At 38.8% G+C, this 23,584-nt stretch overlaps 1 long non-coding RNA gene across 1 annotated transcript; it reads right to left on the bottom strand.

Annotated features, from left to right (window-relative positions):
- Positions 1 to 22,575: 22,575 nt before the first annotated feature.
- On the bottom strand, positions 22,576 to 23,017 carry LOC120108054. The gene is made up of 3 exons (XR_005509574.1): positions 22,944 to 23,017; positions 22,811 to 22,832; positions 22,576 to 22,708 (listed from the first exon to the last, which is right to left on the bottom strand). It is a non-coding gene; the product is annotated as an uncharacterized LOC120108054 (long non-coding RNA).
- Between the last annotated feature and the right edge of the window lie 567 nt (positions 23,018 to 23,584).

Genomic DNA, 23,584 nt, shown 5'->3' with positions numbered 1-23,584 from the left:
ATTTTATTAGGAATATTGTTAAGAAATGTCTAGGCAAGTTCCCATAATTTTTAAGGACTTATTAAAGAATTTTTGAGATGACAGAAAAAGTTCAGGGACAGCCGAGACGTCTCCGGGTTGTCTCAGAGACGTCTCTGGCACAAACAGGAAGAACTGGCACGTCTGGAGACGTCCCTGGCACCTGCCGAGTCGTCCCCGCGATAGCGGAGTCAACTCTCTCAGTAGCGGAGTCGACTCTCTCAGTGGCGGCAGAAAGGCAGTTTTCAAGAGATATGCGCGAGACGTCCCCACCGTACGCGGAGTCGTCCCCGCAAGTAAAAAGCAGACTTCCCGAGTCGTCCCCAAGATAACGGAGACGGCTCTCTCAGGGTTTTCCAGAGAATGACTTTTTCGGTGATAAGGCAGCGGAGACGTCCCCTGAAAGAGCGGAGTCGACTCTCTCAGGGAATTCCAGAAGACATGTTTTCTGAGATAAAGAAGCGGAGTCGTCCCCGAGGCAGCGGAGTCGTCCCCATTCAAAAAGTGCAAACAAGCCGAGACGTCCCCGTAAAGTGCAGAGACGACCCTCTCAGCAAATCAGAAAGGCAAGGATTCAAACGGTACAATTCCAGAGTCGTCCCCGTAAAGAGCCGAGTCGTCCCCAGACAACGTAAAAAGTAAAATCTTGTAGCCGAGACGTCTCTCGTTGAAGCAGAGACGTCCCCAGAGCGCCTGGGACGCGACTGACAGCTTTTACAGGTTTGGTTTGAATTTCAAATCTCTTTTACTTTATCTCTAACGGCTATATTTGCTTTTTGAGCTATAAAAGGGAGCTCTTAAGTGCTTCTCAATAACTTTTTACAAATCCAAAGCAAAATCATTCAAGAGAGAAGAAAGAAAAAGAGGTTCAAGGGAGTTAGTGCATTCAAGTGAAGAAATCAAGTGCTTTCAAGCTTCCCAAGTGATTTCAAGCTTAACTACTCTCTTCCGCCCGGGATTCAAAGCTCACACTCAAACCTACGCAATCCATATCGGAAGAATCACCATTTCCCACGCTTCCAACGGCAAAAGGATTCTTCCGGGTTCTATTGTTTATCATTGTCATATTTGCTTATTTAGAGCTTTCTAATTGTTTGTAAAACTCCTTCAATATTGTGCTTGTTCCAGTCAAGGAACTTGGAACAAGGGAAAGGCGTCCCAAGCCTAGGTTAAATTGGGGATTTTAGGGTTCGTTGTTAGCCCGGTGTAAAACAACGGGTTGGGTAGTGCACTCGCAAAACTACCGGACTGTAATCTTGGATTATAGTGGAAATTTCCAAAGGTGCTTTGGGGAGTGGATGTAGGAGCAGTGGAAGCTCCGAACCACTATAAAACCTTGTGTTTGCGATTGACTCTTCTCATCCCTCTATCTTTACTTTAGTTCATACATTTGCGTGTTTTACTCTTAATTAGGCAAAAAGTTTTAAAACACCCAATTCACCCCCCTCTTGGATGACCATCTCTGGGCAACAAGTGGTATCAGAGCGGGTGCTCTGTATAATTCTTGAAGACCTAACCGTCTTAGCTAAAGATCTAGATGGGAACACCCTTTAACAATGTTCCTGCTGAGGGGCAGGCAACCAATAGACCTCCACTCTTCAATGGAACAAATTATACCTATTGGAAGACTAGAATGAAGATTTTCATTCAAGCACAAGACTATGCCTTGTGGAGGGTTATACTTAAGGGACCACAAGAACCATCACACATGGTTAATGGCATTCAAGTTCCCAAACCTGAGGAGGAGTGGGATGAGAATGATGATAGGATGGCTCAACTCAACTCTAGAGCCATGAACTCATTATTTTGTTCTCTAGATGTAAATGAGTTCAATAGAGTCTCCACATGTAGTTCCGCTAAGAAAATATGGGATAGGCTTGAAGTTACCCACGAGGGTACAAATCAAGTCAAAGAGTCTAAAGTGAACATTCTAGTTCACAAGTATGAGTTGTTTAAGATGGAACCCAATGAAACCATCACATGCATGTTTACACGCTTTACCGATATAATTAATGGTCTAAAGAGTTTGGGTAAATCTTATACTAACCCGGAACTTGTAAGTAAAATTCTCAGGTCTTTGCCGAAAGCATGGGAAGCAAAGGTCACGGCGATCGTAGAAGCCAAAGACCTCAACACTTTAGGACTAGAACAACTATTGGGCTCATTGATGACGCATGAGCTCACAATGAAGCAACATGAAGAAGAGTTGCCAAAGAAGAAGACAATCGCACTCAAGGCTACTTCGAGTGTAGTTGAAGAAGAAAGTAGTGAGAGTGAAGAAGGAAGCGAAGATGAGGACTTAGGTTTGATAGTTAGGAAGTTTAAAAAATTCATGAGGAAAAAGAAACCCTTCCCAAAGAAAAAGTTTGGAGGGAGAAATGATTGGGAAAAAGAAAAAGAAAAAGAAAGAGACCCAATCATATGCTATGATTGCAAGAGACCGGGACACATTCGTTCCGAATGCCCTCAACAAAAGAAGTATTTTGGAAAGAAGAAGAAGAAGGCATTGAAGGCAACATGGGATGATAGTGACACATCATCCTCCGAGGAAGAGAAGGAAGAGACCGCCAATTTGTGCTTCATGGCGTTCGAAGACGACAAGGTATGTCAAAACCCAACTATAAATTTTACTTTAGAAGAATTATATGAAGCTTTTCAAGAACTTATGGGTGATTGTAGTATGTTAGGAGCAAAGAATAAAGAATTAAAAATCTCCAATCAAAAACTGAAGGAAGATATTGAAAACCTATTAATTGAAAAGGAGAGCGTTAAAAATATTAACACTACTAACCTAGAAATCAAAAATTCAAAACTTAGCATTGAAAATGAAAAGGCAAAAACACTAATTGAGGAACTAAATCTAAAAGTAAAATCCCTATTCGATAATAATACCTCACTTGCACAAAATGTTGAATCTCTTAAAAAAGATAAGGAAGAACTAGTTAAAGAAAATTTGAACCCTAAGAATGAGGTACATAAGTACAAACCAATTGTTGAAAAATTCACACAAAGCTCTGAAAAATTAAATCTTATTCTTTCAAATCAAAGAGCTGTTTTTAATAAAGCCGGATTAGGATATAAAACTAACAAGCAACAAAAGTATCTAAAGAATTTCTTTGTAAAAGCAAAAGATATAAAAACTGAAAAACCTACATGCTTTCATTATGGAAAGAATGGACATAAAGCCTACTCTTGTATTCAAAGAAAGATCCAAATTAACAAGAGTATATTTGTAAAAGCTAAAAACATAACTAAAGTATGGGTGCCTAAGGGAACCAACTACACTAACCACGAAGGACCCAAGAAAACTTGGGTACCTAAGAGCTTCACATGATCATTTTGCAGGTATGCCTTGCAGCCGGGAATAAAAAGAGAATGTGGTATCTTGATAGTGGTTGCTCAAGGCATATGACCGGTGACAAGAGTCTCTTCGTCACCTTGGAATCAAAAGAAGGAGGAGTAGTCACATTTGGAGACAATGCTAAAGGCCGAATCATTGGTGTTGGTAAAATCTCCATATCACCCTCCTCATTTATTGATAATGTATTGTTAGTTAATGGACTAAAACATAATTTATTAAGTATAAGTCAATTTTGTGACAAGGGCTTTAAAGTGTCATTTGAATCATCACTATGCATAATTAGTAGTCCAATTGACAATGAGATCATACTCACAGGACATAGGCATGGAAATGTTTACATGGTAGATCTTGATGATCTCACCATGAAGGATGGCCAATGTCTTGTAGCCATGAATCCCAAAGTCAATGAGACTAGTTGGTTATGGCATCGTAGGTTAGGGCATGCTAGCATGGATTTAATCTCTAAATTAATTATAAAGGATCTAGTCAAAGGACTACCAAAAATAGACTTTGAAAAGAATAAAATTTGTGCTGCATGTCAATTAGGGAAACAAACAAGAAGTTCTTTCAAGTCTAAGAACATAGTCTCAACATCAAAACCCTTAGAACTAATTCACATTGATTTGTTTGGACCCACTAGAACTGCTAGTCTAGGGGGTAAGAAATTTGGTCTTGTAATTGTTGATGATTTTTCACGTTTTACATGGGTTTCATTTTTTGCACACAAAGATGAGTCCTTTCCCGCTTTTATCAAGTTTCATAATAGGGTTTCGAATGAACTCAATCTTAAACTAAAAGCAATTAGGAGTGATCATGGTACCGAGTTTGAAAATCAGTATTTTGAAAAATTCTGTGAAGAAAATGGTATCAATCACAATTTCTCGGCACCTAGGACACCCCAACAAAATGGGGTGGTAGAAAGGAAGAATCGCACACTAGCAGATATGGCTCGTACCATGTTGTGCGAATCGGATCTACCAAAGTATTTTTGGGCTGAAGCAATAAATACTTCATGTTATATTTTAAATCGTGCTTTAGTTAGATCCATCTTAAAGAAAACACCTTATGAGTTGATAAAAAGTAAGAAACCAAATATAAGTTATTTTCATGTTTTCGGTTGTCGATGCTTTATTTTAAACAATGGAAAGGACAATCTAAGTAAATTTAGTGCTAAATCAGATGAAGGGATCTTTCTAGGTTATTCCTCATCTAGTAGAGCATACAGGGTCTTCAACAAGAGAACTCTCGTTGTTGAAGAATCCATTCATGTTGTTTTTGATGAAGCTAATGGAGATTCTTCTAGAAAAGAAGAAGATGGTGATGCAGGTATACTTGAAGACCGAATGAAAGAATTCTCCATACAAGACAAACAACATGAGGATGAGATCAAAGAAGATACAAATCAGCAAGATGAAGAAGATCAACCTCCATTAAAAAATCAAGATCTTCCTAAGGAATGGAGGTATGCACATGGTCATCCAAAGGATCTAATCCTTGGTGATCCTTCACAAGGTATAAGAACTAGATCCTCTCTAAGAAATACTAGTAATTATCTTGCTTTCGTTTCACAAATAGAGCCTAAATCACTAGAAGAAGCTGAAAAAAATGATAATTGGATGAATGCTATGCAAGAGGAATTAAACCAATTTGAAAGAAATGAAGTTTGGACTCTAATGAAAAGACCCCCTAATGTTTCAATCATAGGCACCAAATGGGTATATAGAAATAAACTAGATGAAGATGGGATAGTAATAAGAAACAAAGCTAGGCTAGTGGCCAAAGGATATAATCAGGAGGAAGGAATAGACTTTGATGAAACTTTTGCTCCTGTTGCTAGATTAGAGGCTATTAGATTACTTTTGGCATATGCATGCTTCATGGATTTTAAACTCTATCAAATGGATGTAAAAAGTGCCTTTTTAAATGGTTATATAATGGAGGAAGTTTATGTAGGACAACCTCCAGGTTTTGAAAATCACTTACATTCAGATTATGTGTATAAATTGCATAAAGCATTGTATGGACTTAAGCAAGCTCCTAGGGCATGGTATGAAAGATTAAGTAATTTCCTAATTGAAAATAAATTTAAGAGAGGAAATGTAGACAAAACCCTCTTCATTAAAAGAAAAGGAAATGACTTATTGCTTGTGCAAATTTATGTGGATGATATAATTTTTGGTGCTACTAATGATAGTCTTTGTCAAGAGTTTGCCAAGCTTATGCAGGGAGAATTTGAAATGAGCATGATGGGTGAGCTCAACTTCTTCCTTGGGCTACAAATAAAACAATCAGAGGAAGGCATCTTCATCAGTCAGTCCAAATACATCAAGGAAATGTTGGAAAAATTCAAGATGAAGGATGGAAAGGAAATCAGCACACCCATGGGCTCAAGTTGCAAGCTTGACAAAGATGAAAAAGGTAAAAGTATAGACTGCAAATTGTACAGAGGTATGATAGGCTCTTTACTTTACCTTACCGCTAGTAGACCAGATATATTATTCAGTGTTTATATGTGTGCTAGATACCAAGCATGTCCTAAGGAATCACACCTGCAAGCTGTTAAAAGAATTTTTAGATATCTAGTAGGGACATCTAATGTTGGCTTATGGTATTCTAAACAATCTGACATAAATTTAACTACTTATTCCGATGCTGATTTTGCCGGGTGCAAACTCGACAGAAAAAGCACAAGTGGCACATGTCAATTCTTGGGTGCTAATTTGGTTTCTTGGTTTAGCAAGAAACAAAATTCAGTTGCCTTGTCCATAGCTGAGGCTGAGTACATTGCAGCTGGAAGCTGTTGTGCCCAAGTCCTTTGGATTAAGCAACAACTTGAAGACTTCGGTATCAAAATGAATAATATACCAATTAAATGTGATAATACAAGTGCAATTAATTTAACAAAAAATCCTGTCCAACACTCTAAGTCAAAGCATATAGAGATTAGGCATCATTTTATTAGGGATCATGTGCTGAAAAATGATGTCATGATTGAATATGTATGTACTGAAAATCAATTGGCCGATATCTTTACAAAGCCCCTTTGTAAAGATAGATTCAACTTCTTAAGGAATGCCTTGAGCTTGTATGATCCTAGCAAATAAATTAAACTTGTATTGCAATGCTTTGCCACTCAAACTAGTAATCCACCTCAAGGTAAACATAAGTGAAAGCATGAATTCATCTAAGCTAAATGGCAAACTGTTTGACTTTCCGGAGGATGGTTACCCTCCCTTGGACTCTTCATGGAGATATTTTCAGAGCCTATTTCGTAGGTATTCGAAATTTGGTCAAACATTCCTCATTTCAACATTAATAATTCAAAAATCTTTATCAATTTATTATAGGATGTATTATTAAGGGGGAGGATCACAAACAAATTCACTCTGTGTTTATCAAAAGAAATCATGTTGATTAGGGTGATTAAACAAAAATTTGGGAAAAGATAGAATTCAGTCTGAAATTTTTCAGTGCCGGAGACGTCTCTGGCAAATCGCAGAGACGTCCCCCCAGGCGAGACGTCTCGCCTTAGTCGCGGAGACGTCTCGGGGACCGAACGAGGTTTTTTTTTAATAAGTGAAACCGCTCGAGCCGACCCGAGCTATCTTCTCTCATCCCCGACCAAAACAAAAAACCCTAGCCTCCATTTGCTCTCCACCTCAAACCCTTGCCTCCATTTGCTCTCCATCACAAACCCTAGCATCCATGGCACCAAAGAGGGCTAGACGAACCGGTGGAAGGCGACCTAGGGTAGCGGCCGACGGTGAGGAACGGAGGGAAGAACCTTCCGCGCCATCTCCTCCGGTTGCTCCGCCAACCACGACCATTTCCTGTGCAAATCGCACAGTGACGACCGGTAGGTACATAGATTTTGCATTTTTAGACAGTGAGGGGTTCTCTATTGGAGAGAGACTCCGAGCCCAAGGGTGGGAGCACCTTTGTACCCTCAATACCTCGACCTACCCCGGTCTAGTTAGAGAACTTTTTAGCAATATGGCCTTAGGGGACTTAGGGTACACTGCATATGTCCGGGGGACATTAGTAGAAATTAATGAGGACATCTTGTCCACTATTTTGCAAATCCCTAAGGACGGTGAGGCTCCAACCTCACATCCCCAAAGGAAAATAGCCCTAAATTTACTTTTAGGACGAGAGGACTGCGGCCCTCTTGATGTTGTCAACTCTCAAGACCTAAACGCTGAGATGAGACTCCTTTTGAGTATTGTCAACCGGGTCTTGTTTCCTAAAACCGGTCGCTTCGATTTTGTTTCGGAGCGAGACTTAGTTATTATGCATCATATCCTACTAGGGATTCCCCTAAACCTCCCTAGACTTATGTTGAACTACATTGCTCTATGTCATAGGTATTCTAGATTTAGTATACCCTATGGCATGATATTTACCCTAGTATTCAAACACTTCAAAGTTCCCATTCCAACAAATGAGCCTACAAAACCCTTGAGAAACACCGACTATTATAATGAGGGCACAATGCGAAGAATGGAGTTTCATAAAGTAGATGGGTCGTGGGTCAAGGTACCAAAGAGAAAAGCCCAAATCCTAGAGCCTGAGATCCCACTTCAGGAGCCCGACCACCACTCTCCTCCACCTAGCCACATGGATTTGCCTGATATACCTCCAGCTCAGCTGGACCTTCCACATCCATGCCACCACCTCCTCCAGTCAGTGGGCCCTCCTTCCTATCAGAAGACCAGATGCATACCTTAGTATCTGTCATTTGCCAACAAATGAGGGAGGAAATGAGATCCATGATCTCTACTGAGTTGGCCCCCATCAGAGCTTCACATGAAGGGCTTCTACAAGAGCTAAAGGACATTAGAGCTCAAATTGAAGCCACAACGCAAGAAATAATTGGTGTGGGTGCCACCCAAACAGTCAGATCAATCGAGCTAAAGGACAGTTTGAAGGCCATTTCAAAGAATCTTAAAGAGTTGACAAGCCCAGGAGGAAATGTGGGCACCTTGGTTGCCCAACTCAGAGGAAGAATTGAAATGGCAACCATAGAATTTGAAGCACTTGTGGCAGCCTTCCATAAGTCACAGGGAGATCAGTTCAAGACCCTAATGGATTCAATCAATGCATTTATAGATGCAGCTTGTAGGGTCTATGAACAACGTCGCCGATGAGGGACATTTTGTAGGATCTTCTTTTTGTAAACCCTAGGCTATTTTGGAACACTTCTTGTAATGATTTCTTCTTTTAACTATGTACTGACTTCAAAGGTTTACAATGATACATGAATACAATTTCTTTTGAAACCTTGTGTATGTGCTTCTGTGTATGTGATTCTGTGACTGTGTATGTGTTTCTTGTGATGTGCCATAAAAATCTCATAACATACCTTGAGTATTCAAATTCAACACAACTTATCAATACATATGACACAGGGGGGAGCACATCTTGTGATAACTATGTTAAACAAAAAGAGGAGTCTGAAATGAATTCCAAAACAAAGGGGGAGTGATATGAATGACTAAATTCTTGGACAGGGGGAGCACAACTTGAATCTCTTTGAGTAGTTCATGGAAGGATAATTTGTCCCCTTCATTGTTGATGACAAAAAGGGGGAGTAGATATAGCAGGGGGAGTAGAATCAAGAGTAGAACCAAGAGTAGAACCAATATGGATATATGGATATTGGATACATTGGAATGCAAAATTCATACTCCCAAGTTGAATTAAGAGAAGATAAAATTGAAAAATATTGGCCTTTAGATAATTGCTCTTCTGAAAAGAAAGGGGGAGTCAAAAAGAACTAAGCTTTCAAATTTTAACTTAATTCAAATTCAGTTGATATGCTAAAATTGCTTAAGAGCTATGAAGATCAATCTTATGCATAATGATAGAACTCAAAATTGACTATTTTGAATTATGCACACTGTATCTAGCTCTAATCAAAACATTATGCATATACATCTGATCAAATACTGTGTATATGTTTAAATTTCGAATTTTGCATATACTCAGTGTTTTGTCATCATCAAAAAGGGGGAGATTGTTGACCCCCTAACGGATTTTGATGAATACAAAACACTAGAGTATAATTCCATTTATCTTAACAATTTAATTGAGGATTTCATGTATTTTATTAGGAATATTATTAAGAAATGTCTAGGCAAGTTTCCATGATTTTTAAGGACTTATTAAAAAATTTTTGAGATGAAAGAAAAAGTTCAGGGACAGCCGAGACGTCTCCGGGTTGTCTCAGAGACGTCTCTGGCACAAACAGGAAGAACTGGCACATCTGGAGACGTCCCTGGGACTTGCCGAGTCGTCCCCGCGATAGCGGAGTCGACTCTCTCAGTAGCGGAGTCGACTCTCTCAGTGGCGGCAGAAAGGCAGTTTTCAAGAGATATGCGCGAGACGTCCCCACCGTACGCGGAGTCGTCCCCGCAAGTAAAAAGCAGACTTCCCGAGTCGTCCCCAAGATAGCGGAGACGGCTCTCTCAGGGTTTTCCAGAGAATGACTTTTTCGGTGATAAGGCAGCGGAGACGTCCCCTGAAAGAGCGGAGTCGACTCTCTCAGGGAATTCCAGAAGACATGTTTTTCTGAGATAAAGAAGCGGAGTCGTCCCCGAGGCAGCGGAGTCGTCCCCATTCAAAAAGTGCAAACAAGCCGAGACGTCCCCGTAAAGTGCAGAGACGACCCTCTCAGCAAATCAGAAAGGCAAGGATTCAAACGGTACAATTCCAGAGTCGTCCCCGTAAAGAGCCGAGTCGTCCCCAGACAACGTAAAAAGTAAAATCTTGTAGCCGAGACGTCTCTCGTTGAAGCAGAGACGTCCCCGGAGCGCCTGGGACGCGACTGACAGCTTTTACAGGTTTGGTTTGAATTTCAAATCTCTTTTACTTTATCTCTAACGGCTATATTTGCTTTTTGAGCTATAAAAGGGAGCTCTTAAGTGCTTCTCAATAACTTTTTACAAACCCAAAGCAAAATCATTCAAGAGAGAAGAAAGAAAAAGAGGTTCAAGGGAGTTAGTGCATTCAAGTGAAGAAATCAAGTGCTTTCAAGCTTTCCAAGTGATTTCAAGCTCAACTACTCTCTTCCGCCCGGGATTCAAAGCTCACACTCAAACCTACGCAATCCACATCGGAAGAATCACCATTTTCCACGCTTCCAACGGCAAAAGGATTCTTCCGGGTTCTATTGTTTATCATTGTCATATTTGCTTATTTAGAGCTTTCTAATTGTTTGTAAAACTCCTTCAATATTGTGCTTGTTCCAGTCAAGGGACTTGGAACAAGGGAAAGGCGTCCCAAGCCTAGGTTAAATTGGAGGTTTTAGGGTTCGTTGTTAGCCCGGTGTAAAACAACGAGTTGGGTAGTGCACTCGCAAAACTACCGGACTGTAATCTTGGATTATAGTGAAAATTCCCAAAGGTGCTTTGGGGAGTGGATGTAGGAGCAGTGGAAGCTCCGAACCACTATAAAACCTTGTGTTTGTGATTGACTCTTCTCATCCCTCTATCTTTACTTTAGTTCATACATTTGCGTGTTTTACTCTTAATTAGGCAAAAAGTTTTAAAACACCCAATTCACCCCCCTCTTGGGTGACCATCTCTGGGCAACATTATGCATGATTAACTATCAGATCTGAAAGATAAACACTCTATTCCGATTAATCTCTGAATATCCATCGAATGGATTATGGAGATAACTCTGGAAAGAGCCCCAAAGGAGGGTAAAACCTCGAAGAATCGGACCTAGACCCTGACTCCAAAATAAAAGATTAATATAGAATTAATACCTTTTATGATGGAAGAAACTTGTGGATCTGATCCTTGACTTCACAGCCACGCACATGAATGGCCTCTACGAGAAGTACACACGAAGCCCTGAAAGATCCTCTTCTGCAGCAGTGCTAGCAGCTGCAGAACGCGTGAAGGCTGAAATCTACTCATCCGAATTCAATCAACCTTTGATCAATGGTCTTGAAGCAGATGAAGGAGAGGTTTGTAGGGAGAGTTGAGGACTCAGATCTGATCTTGAATCTATCAGAGATGTTCCCTGAAAAACCCAGCTAGAAGGGAGAAGGAAGAGGAGATGTGGCGTGTGGAAGAAGAAGGCAGCATTCATTCATCTCGCCGGCCCCATGTTTGATCCCTTTTAATGCCAATCATCAAGGCATTCAAATTCAAAATTCAGGTCCACTAAAGCTCATTTAGTTGGCGCATGATTAGGATAAGAACAAACCAATCTGATCCTAACTAAAAGGGCTATTTGAATTTAAATTCAAATTCATGCGCAAGGGGGAGTGATGCTGAATTCCATGCGGCAAGGCAAAACACTTCATATTTTCGAACTCACCTCTTGAAATTAGAATTTAATCCATTCAAAAACTCATACACCACCTTGGCTGATGGTTTGAGTGATTAAAATCATTTAACACATTGCTTAATGTTTGAATTTAAATTCAAACGCCAAACAATGTCGCCAAGTGTCAAGCAATGGGTTCATGCGCCATGCATTAATTCTGGGTTATTTAAAATTCATGAAATCCAATTCCATGTCACCACTAATTGCCACATCATCTGAGCCTAATCCCCTTAGGTTGCACCTAATTGAATTAGGTCAAACCTGGATTAAAACAAAGCAATTTGGTTGAACCCAATCTAATCAGGTCAGACCCTGATTGAGCTCAAATTGAATCCAATTCAATTTTGGCTCATCCAAACTTTGTTAACTCAATTAAATTGAGTCAATTAGCAATCCAATTGCTAATTAAACCTCCAATAATTACTCTAATTATTTTATAGTAATAATTATTTAGGATAATTTGTCAATCAAATAGACCAAATTGCCTCCGAATGATCCTTAATCATTCATCAGCCTTCTTGATCAATCAGAAATCTTCTATGCATGTGACCTCATAGGTTCGAACCTAAGCCGGTAGTACAGGAACGACTTTCTACACTAATCGATGTGACCATCTAGCAATGGTACCCGACGTCCGGATAGGCCGAATATATGCGAAGCAAATATTCTGGAACCCTGGAATATGGTTACTGTATAATTCATCCCTTTGACTCCTAATGCCAGGATGACTTAGAGCTCACTGTCAACCCTATAATTAGTACATCCATTATGTGATTAACTTTAGATATCCCATGACTCGTCACTGGGATTACCGTGGCCAAGGTTTTGCTAAATTAATCACAAGACATTATCTCCTATTTCTAGGAGGGGTCAATTCCATCTTGACTCACAACTGACTATGCAAGTACTTGACTGCACCCAGTGACTTTCCATCACTGAATTAGAAATTCAGGTAGTCTGGTACCAAAGTACAGTAAGTTGCTTGATAATTACTGTGGTGATCTTAGGTCTGAGGGATACTTATACCCATATCCACTCGGAACATCTCTCGACAGTAGAGTGTTCCGAAATTGGTCACGTTCAGTGAAATGTACTCCTACACTTCACCTGTGTGGCATACCAGTGTCTCCACACTCCTTGGTTAAGAGGACAACCAATGTGTATGTCACACAACAACCTAATCTCAATAATGTTGTCATCCTTGTAACAACATATCATCTGGTTGCGAACTGGTTTAAGGACTTGAAGATAAATCCTCCTTTATCATTAATAAGTCCTAAGGACTTCATCATATAAGGTTCATTTGAAGATGTAAAATGATGAATACTGCCAAAAACACTTTATTGATTTGTCAATTCATTTACAAAATTCAATCATCAACATGCTGACGATTGATATTTAGGATACAATTTCCAACAACTCACACTTAGCCTAAAGCCAATCGGCACAGTATCTAATACCCATCTTCGACTTGTGTTCGTTGAAATCTTTGATGCCGATAACTTTCGTAAATGGGTCAGCCAGATTTTCTTTTGTGTCGATCTTCTGAAGATTAATATCACCTCGTTCGACGATCTCTTGAACCAGGTGGTAGCGACGTAGAATATGCTTGGTCCGCTGATGTGCTTTGGGTTCTCTTGCTTGAGCTATGGCTCCAGTATTGTCACAAAATATAGGCCCTGGACCATCAATGGAGGGTGTCACTCCAAGCTCGGTGATGAACTTTCGCAACCATACAGCTTCCTTGGCGGCATCAGATGCTGCGATGTATTTTGCTTCACATGTAGAATCTACCACTGTATGCTGCTTGGAACTCTTCCAGCAGATGGCCCCATCCTTAAGAGTGAAGATATATCTCAACACGCTATTGATATCATCTTGATCTGACTGAAAACTTGAATCGGTATATCCTACAAGTTTTAAATCAGAATCATCGTAGACAAGCTACTGGTCTTTAGTATTTCTCAAATACTTAAGGATGGTTTTTACAACCTTCCAGTGGTTGCTACCTGGATCAGACTGGTATCTGCTCACTACTCCTAGCGAGTATGCCACGTCTAGTCTAGTACATATCATGGCATACATTATAGATCCCACTGCCGAAGCATATGGAATTCTATCCATACTCTCTCTTTCTTGAGGGGTTGTCGGACAATCCCTTTTAGAGAGGTTAATTCCATGGCCCATCGGAAGATAATCTTTCTTGGAATTAATCATACTGAACCTCTTCAGTATAGTATTAATGTATGTGGATTGGGATAATCCAAGCAATCTTCTAGATCTATCTCTATAGATCTTCATCCCTAGGATGTAAGATGCTTCTCCCAAATCCTTCATGGCAAATTGAGATGATAGCCAAACCTTTATTCCTCGTAATGCAGGAACCCTATTAGAAGAATGTCATCCACATACAAAACAAGAAATATAATAACTGAACCATTTGCCCATTTATAAATGCAAGGTTCCTCTTCATTCTTAATGAAGCCATACGATTTGATTACCTTATCAAATCGTATGTTCCAACTCCGTGAAACTTGCTTTAATCCATAAATGGATTTTTGAAGCTTGCACACCTTAGACTCATCTGCGGATATAAAACCTTCAGGTTGCATCATATACACCTCCTCTTCTAAATCTCCATTTAGAAAAGCGGTCTTTACATCCATTTGCCAGATTTCATAATCTAAGTGTGCTGCTATTGCAAGCATAATCTGAATGGACTTGAACATTGCCACGGAAGAAAATGTCTCGTCATAGTCAATACCATAATGTTGGCGATATCCCTTGGCGACCAGACGGGCTTTATAGGTCTCTACCTTTCCGTCTGCGCCCTGTTTTCTTTTGAAAATCCACTTACACCCAATGGGTTTAATCCCTTCAGGTGGATCAACTAATGTCCATACATCATTAACCTTCATAGATTTCAATTCGGATTGCATGGCTCCTAGCCATTTATCAGAGTCATACCTCTGCATTGCATCCATATATATGATCGGATCCTCGTCGTTTTCATCAAGCTTGATCGGATCCCTGTCCCAAACCAAGAAACCGTAGTATCTGTCCGGCTGACGTGGTACTCTACCTAATCGCCTTAATAGTGCATCTAAGATGGGTTCTGGATCTGATCTAATCAAATCCAACTCAACTGGTTCAGTAGATGGTATCGGGTCTTCTACATGTTAAACTTTTCTAAGCTCAACATTAGAGCTTCGACTTCCTTCTCCAAGGAATTCCTTCTCTAAGAATACAGCTCTATTGCTTACAAACAACTTTTGTTCTTCAGCAAAGTAGAAGTAATATCCTTTAGTTTATTTAGGATAACCAACAAAGAAACGTTTATCAGACTTGGGTTCAAGTTTGTCTGTCTTCAAACGTTTGACGTACGCCGGACACCCACAAACCCTAAGGTGAGAGAGCATCGGCTTACGTCCAGTCCACATCTTATGTGATGTTTTATTTATAGACTTACTTGAAACCTTATTAAGAATGTAACAAGCTGACTCAAGTGCATATCCCCAAAATGATATGGGCAGACTTTCAAACCCCATCATGGATCGAACCATATCTAATAGGATTCGATTTCTCCTTTCTGATACACCATTATACTGTGGTGTACTAGGAGGAGTCCATTGGGAGATAATCTCATTTTCTTCTAGATATATCAAAAACTCATTAGAAAGGTATTCGCCTCCTCGATCTGATCGAAGAGTTTTAATACTCTTTCCAGTTTATTTTTTTACTTCATTACGATACAATTTGAACATTTCAAATGCTTCAGATTTATGTCTCATTAAATAGACATAACCATACCTTGAAAGGTCGTCTGTGAAAGTAATGAAATATGCATATCCACCTTTGGCATCTGTACTCATTGGCCCACATACATCAGTATGTACAAGGGTCAATAAGTCATTTGCTTTTCACCTTTTTCAGTAAAAGATGACTTAGTCATTTACCAAGAAGGCATAATTCACAGGTTGTTAATGATTCACAATCATTAACATTGAGGATTCCCTTTTTACTTAACATGTTCATCCTGTTCTTGTTAATATGACCTAGCCTATGATGCCAAAGGTAGACATCCATGACATTATCTATTCTAGGACGCTTATTGGACTTGTACATCATATGAACAGGCTGTGACAAAATATAAATGCCATTACTCAGAATTCCATTCATTACAGCAACACCATTCCAAATGATATTGCAATAATCCTTTTTTATTGATATTTCATAACCATTTTTGGCCAAAAGGCCTACAAAAATGATATTCAACAAAAAAACTTGGACAATAGTGACAATCACTAAGGACATTTACTTGAGAGCTAAATACAAGTTTAAGAATTTCTAAAGCTAGAACTGGAACAGCTCTTCCATCTCCAACATTCAGAAATATTTCTCCTTCTTCAAACCTCTCACTGACTTGTAGTCCCTGCAACGAATTGCAAATGTTAAAAGGACTATCGGTATTTAATACCCAAGTCGAATTATCACAAACAGAAAAATTGCAAGATGTTATCATATAAGTACCTTGGTTGGCAACTGATTGCCCACTTTTCTTAGGCATGTTCGGATCAAGGAATGCAGTGTAAAGAGGACAATTCCTCTTCCAATTTTCTAGCTTCTTGCAGAAGAAGCACTCCGCCTTACTCTGATCAGCCGTTTTCTTCTTTGTCTGACTAAGCTGAGCATGATGCACCTTTTTCTTTTGTTTTTTATTTTTCTTCTTCCCTTTCTTAAAGAGATGACCCTTGGAAGATCCTCCCACTAAGTTCACTATCTTCTTCAGAAGTTGGTGATCATTCTCAAACATCTGTAGTAATCCCAACAATTGGTGATAATTTACTACAGGTTTCGTCATCCGAAAATGAGTGAGAAAGGGACGGTATGATCCAGGCAATGAGTTTAGTATGGCATCCTTCCCCAATTGATCATGAAGGAGAAAGCCAAGAGTGCTTAGATGCTCGATCAACTCAATCATGTACAGTACATGATCGGTTACCGAAGTCCCATTTTTCATTCGAGCGTTGAAGATGGCACAACTGGTTTTGTGCCTCTCAATGTCGTCGGGAACACCGAACGATTCATTTAACACTTGAATGATGTCTTCCGGCTGTGCATTCTCAAAATGCTCCTACTAAACTCATCATTCATTGCAGCGAGCATAATGCAATGGATAGTGATACAATCACTGAGCCACTTCTGATAAGTATCTCTGACCATACCTCGTGCATTAGCAGCGGGCTGCTCAGGTGCCGGATCCGTTATCACATAAAGGATCCGTTCATGCTCTAGTACAATTTTCAGTTTTCTATACCAATTATTGAAGTTGAGACCAGTCAACTTGTCATTATCCAATAATGAGCGAAGTGACAAACTTGTAGCCATTTCTGCATAAAATAAAATTTGGCTATTAGTATATGAATTGACTAAACACAGTAGACTTGGACTTTAGTCTAAAGATACTCTCACTATTTTATACAAATTGGTAGCCTCTACCTCCAATTTGAAAAATTACTCTTAATTCTTTAGTGGGCACTAGAATCCAATAGATCGCATATAGGCCCGAGTGTGGCTCGGCCAACCCATATGCACCTATTGAAAAATTCTTAACCAATTGCTTTACCAAGCAACTTCTAGTGATAATTTTGTCCTAGGTTCTTCGGCAGGCGTGTGGCGCCTCCACCGAAAATACTAGTTAGGTCCAACCATTAAATGATAGGGTTCAGTCTAATCAACTAATAGACGACCAAGCCCGAGTGTGGCTCAGCTCACCTGGCCGCCTATTGAAGGTACACTTAACTCATCATATATTGAATGACAATTCTAATGCTTGATAAGTACCAGGCGTGTCGCGCCTCCAATAATTATCAAAATATTGGATCCATTATCACCCAACTTAATGGGAGGCTATGACCTAGTTATCCCCATAACCATTTCATTTTAAGGACATAATAATTTTAGAGGATTTCATAATTAGGATAGATGAGAAGATCCGGTTAGTCTAATTTCTTCCACTGATTTTACCAAATCAGATTAGACTCAAACCGGTTAAGGAGGCACCTAAATCAGTCAAACTGATTTTTCTTATAGGCATGGGCTAACTCGAATCATTAAGTAATCCAATCAAAATGTGATTGACCATGTCAGCCAGATAAGTAAGATTGGTGGAAGGGATATGCCATTAACTCGACAAAGACGAATCAGTGTGAGTAGCTCCCAATTAAAAACCACCGGTCGAGTCTGCCAGATTTACCTTAGACACCGACTGGTTAATCAATTTTGATTTGATCACTCAAATGACTCGGGCTCTACCTCTGAGCCTAAATCAAGTTCCATCTTAGTCTAATCAAAGATATGAAATTGATCAATCTACAACTATTGTATTTGACCTAGAGTTTTCTTGACCTAATCTAGTTACTACTTAATTAGATTTGATCAATTAACTCTAATTAGACCATGTTTGATTCTAATCCTAAGTCTAACCTAATCCTAAGAACTTGATTTGAGCTAACCCAAATGCCCCAAGAATTATGCAATGTCAATTAATTGAGTTACAATTTTATTTCATAACACTTAATTCTCAATTAAGTTTAGACTTATGAAAGTTTTGATCATTGCATATTTCTTTTAATTACATATTAATTGCAATCTTTCAGTTCTTAAAACTTATTTTCAGATCTGAGTATTTGTAATTAATCATATATAATCAGATTTAATTTATGTTTAAGTCATTATATTTTATGTTGATGCATCACATATACATAACTACATGAATTAATTCAAACAATATACATCTTATGTAATTTATTTCTTTTTAGATCTAAGTTGCTCTTTAAAATCAGAGATCAATTGAATCATTAATTTAATTTAGATCTAATCTAAATAATATTATGATTTCGGATTTGTTTATGTTACAAATCTTAACACAAACATGCATCATATGCATTCAAAATTTCAGATCTAGTTAATCATGCATAATCAGCAATTAAATCAATCATAAAAAATACTTTAGATCTAATCTAAGCATGTTCACGATTTCAGATTTAATTGCAATAATTAAAATATAAAAGTTTAAACACGAGCCTGGCTCTGATACCACTGAAAGTGAATCCTAGATTCTTCGGTGTTAAGCATGCTGAATTTTTTTTAAAAAAAAAAAATCATGGCTGAACCTGATCGGATTGCCTACGTACCCCTTCACACGGAGGATCAAGCCATATGTAGTTCTTTTTAAGTTTAAAAAACACAGCACAAAAAAAAAAACGAATCAAACAATTTAATTCGTACATACTTACAAGATCAAATCTAGAAATCAGCATTGTAAGAACACATAGGATTATGCAGAAATCGTTTAAACAATTATGCTAAAACTTTATGCATTATTAACTATCAGATCTGAAAGGTAAATACTCTATTCCGATTAATCTCCAAATATCCATCGAATGGATTCTGGAGATAACTCCGTGAAGAGCCCCAAAGGAGGGTAAACCTCGAGGAATCGGACCTAGACCCTAACTCCAAAATAAAAGATTAATATAGAATTAATATCTTTTATGATGGAAGAAACTTATGGATCTGATTCTTGACTTCACAGCCATGCACACGAATGGCCTCTACGAGAAGTACATGCGAAGTCCTGAAGGATCCTCTTCTGCAACAGTGCTAGCGGCTGCAGAACACGTGAAGGCTGAAATCTACTCACCTGAATTCAATCAATCCTTGATCAACGGTCTTGAAGCAGATGAAGGAGAGGTTTGTAGGAAGAGTTGAGGACTCAGATCTGATCTTGAATCTATCAGAGATGCTCCCTGAAAAACCTAGCTAGAAGGGAGAAGGAAGAGGAGATGTGGCGTGTGGAAGAAGAAGGCAGCATTCATTCATCTCACCGGCCCCATGTTTGATTCCTTTTAATGCCAATCATCAAGGCATTCAAATTCGAAATTCAGGTCCACTAAATCTCATTTAGTTTGCGCATGATTAGGATAATAACAAACCAAATCTGATCCTAACTAAAAGGGCTATTTGAATTTAAATTCAAATTCATGCGCAAGGGGGAGTGATGCTGAATTCTATGCGGCAAGGCAAAACACTTCATATTTTCTAACTCACCTATTGAAATTAGAATTTAATCCATTCAAAACTCATACACCACCTTGGCTGATGGTTTGAGTGATTAAAATCATTTAACACATTGCTTAATGTTTGAATTTAAATTCAAACACCAAACAATGTCGCCAAGTGTCAAGCAATGGGTTCATGCGCCATGCATTAATTCTGGGTTATTTAAAATTCATGAAATCCAATTCCATGTCACCACTAATTGCCACATCATCTGAGCCTAATCCCCTTAGGTTGCACCTAATTGAATTAGGTCAAACCCGGATTAAAACAAAGCAATTTGGTTGAACCCAATCTAATCAGGTCAGACCCTGATTGAGCTCAAATTGAATCCAATTCAATTTTGGCTCATCCAAACTTTGTTAACTCAATTAAATTGAGTCAATTAGCAATCCAATTGCTAATTAAACCTTCAATAATTACTTTAATTATTTTATAGTAATAATTATTTAGGATAATTTATCAATCAAATTGACCAAATTGCCTCCGAATGATTCTTAATCATTCATCAGCCATCTTGATCAATCAGGAATCTTCTATGCATGTGACCTCATAGGTTCGAACCTAAGCCGGTAGTACAGGAACGACTTTCTACACTAATCGATGTGACAATCTAGCAATGGTACCCGACGTCCAGATAGGCCAAATATATGCGAAGCAAATATTCTGGAATCCTGGAATATGGTTACTGTATAATTCATCCCTTTGACTCCTAATGCCAGGATGACTTAGAGCTCACTGTCAACCCTATAATTAGTACATCCATTATGTGATTAACTTTAGATATCCCATGACTCGTCACTGGGATTACCGTGGCTAAGGTTTTGCTAAATTAATCACAAGATATTATCTCCTATTTCTAGGAGGGGTCAATTCCATCTTGACTCACAACTGACTACGCAAGTACTTGACTGCACCCAGTGACCTTCCGTCACTGAATTAAAAATTCAGGTAGTCTGATATCAAAGTACAGTGAGTTGCTTGCTAATCACTGTGGTGATCTCAGGTCTGAGGGATACTTATACCCATATCCACTCGGAACATCTCTCGACAGTAGAGTGTTCCGAAATTGGTCACGTTCAGTAAAATGTACTCCTACACTTCACCTGTGTGGCATACCAGTGTCTCCACACTTTTTGGTTAAGAGGACAACCAACGTATATGTCACACAACGACCTAATCTCGATAATGCTGTCGTCCTTATAACAACATATCATTTGGTCGCGAACTGATTTAAGGACTCGAAGATAAATCCTCCTTTATCATTAATAAGTCCTAAGGACTTCATCATATAAGAGTTCATTTGAAGATGTAAAATGATGAATAATGCCAAAAACGCTTTATTGATTTGTCAATTCATTTACAAAATTCAATCATCAACATATTGACAATTGATATTTAGGATACAATTCCCAACAAGAGGGACTTCTCCCCATCGACAAAAAGATTTCTCCATTAAAATATCTACAAATCTTCTTTGATGCCTTCACCGGATCCCCCGGCTTGGGCTTCTTACAGGTCTACCGAAGACAGCCGTCCGCCACCGCCTGCGGCATAATCTCCTCCTTCTGGTTCGCGATCACCCTCGGGTCCGATTTCTAGCAATAACATTAACAATAGAGTGGCTAGAAGAGACTTTTGCTGTGACAATGTACATGTCGATGGGCTCTGTTAAATCTACCAGCCAAATCAAGTCAAAAAAATAATGTTAGAATTACATGCAGATCAACGCATATAGTTTGACATTAATGAATGAACAAAGAAAAAGCGATCAAAATTAACTTATGGTTGGTGGATGTGGTATAGCTTGCTTCACTGACCCTACAGTTGGCCCCCCCAATCTGCAGTTTCATGTCCCTAAGTGACAAAGAAAACCCATCAACTTCTTTCATTTTCAATATGCATACCATATTCTGAAAACTATGTATTAATTTATCCAAATGTGCATATTGGAATACTGGAATTACTTAGAGGTGTGTTTTAGATCGTTGCTAGGTGTGTATTGAGAACTTAATAGAAACCAAGTTTTTAATGATGCTAAAGGGTTTCTAATGAGATCAAACCAAGTTTCCACCATGGTCTCATTTGGAAACCAATGCAAACCTACATCATCTATAATGGTTTTAAAGGATCCAGAATTTTAAACCGATTCCATGTATGATTGGAATAATCCAAAACATGGGAATCTGCAGAGCACCGACCTATAAGCGGGTTGGTGATGTATTTCAGCTGGATTGAAATTCTTGGGAGAATGCGACTCGATTGACAAATTTATCAAAATCCGCTGGAAATTATCCTGATTTAAATCTTGTGCTTTCAAATTCATTCCATAAATGAACTGATTACAAAGTGACCGGATTCATCGCGACTAACCATGGATGCTGACGATGTAGGATTCAACAGTGATACTGCATAATTTCTCGATGTCACTCTGAATTCTTGCAAATATAGTTGATCCCAAAGTTAGATCCCAGATAACACGCTGATCCGACAACAATGTTGCAATAAAATTTGCCAACTTCTTGGATGCTGTTAAAATCATCCAAAAAAAAAAGAAATAAAAAGGATATCAATTTATCATACTTTACTATTTCCAGAGTCACATTATCTGACTCCAAACAGAAACAACATTCAATTTCCTTGAGTTAAATTATTGCTATCTTTTCCACTTTGTATTCCAAATTGAACATCTCGAACACTTCTACCAGTTTATGACAAGCAAAAGAAGACGAGGTTGTTTCAATAATTGACAAATGCTCCATCAGAGACAACATAGAAATCTTGTGAACTTAAGCAATGCGAGGCCTCTTTCTCGAGTTATCTTCACTGTCGTTGACCCGTTCGCATTCATCGAGCCATTCACTATATCTGTCATGCCAAGATTCACAAAACCACCGCAAAAATTAGTAAAACTTCAAGAATATATTGATAATAGAATCATTGGAAAAGAATTGTGCCATGAGAACATACATATCGATGGGCTCTGTTAAATCTGCCAATCAAATCAAGACAAGAAATTAAATAATGTTAGAATTACATGCGGATCAATACATGTAGTTGAGATCAATGAACGAATGAAGAAAAGTGATCAGGATTAACTTACGGTTGATGGAGGTGATATAGATTGCTTTGCAGGCCCTGCAGTAGGCCTCCCCAGTCTTCAGTTTCATGTCCATGAGCGACGAAGAAAACCCATCAGCTTCTTCTAGTTTCAATATGGATACCAAGTTCCTCCGTAATGTTAATTTAAACTGAACCCAAGAATGAGGAGAGCTGCAAGACAGGTCACTTACATGGAGCTCGATGCTCTTGTCATGGTTGCAGAAAGGGCAGGTGAAGCTCACGTCCAGCTTAGGCTGGGGCTTCTTGGGAACTAGCTTTGGCCTTATCTTCCTGTTGTCCGATTCCTGTTTACCTGAAAATATGCTAAACAGATCGTTGTTAGAACCGACAAACAAAGTTTAAATCAATTATACTCTTATCTTTTCTACTCGAAGAATAGTGATCGTAAGAGGTCAATCCACAGGGAGGTGATTAGAGTTGCATAAAAATTAAAACGTTCACTCGGATTCAAAGCCGATTTTTGAATAATAAAAGAAAAACATTACGTTAGGGATGTTGACTGATTCTCTGGTCTACCAGAGAAACTTTTCTATTTGAAAATAACAAAAAGACAGGTACTTAGAAATCGAAGAGCATTTATAAATTTGATGAAAAAGAAAGCTCTGGCATAAAAAAAATGGA

This window comes from Phoenix dactylifera, unplaced genomic scaffold (genome assembly GCF_009389715.1).
Source record: "Phoenix dactylifera cultivar Barhee BC4 unplaced genomic scaffold, palm_55x_up_171113_PBpolish2nd_filt_p 001152F, whole genome shotgun sequence".
In the NCBI taxonomy this organism is placed as follows: Eukaryota; Viridiplantae; Streptophyta; class Magnoliopsida; order Arecales; family Arecaceae; genus Phoenix; species Phoenix dactylifera.
This window is presented reverse-complemented; position numbering and strand designations above follow the sequence as displayed.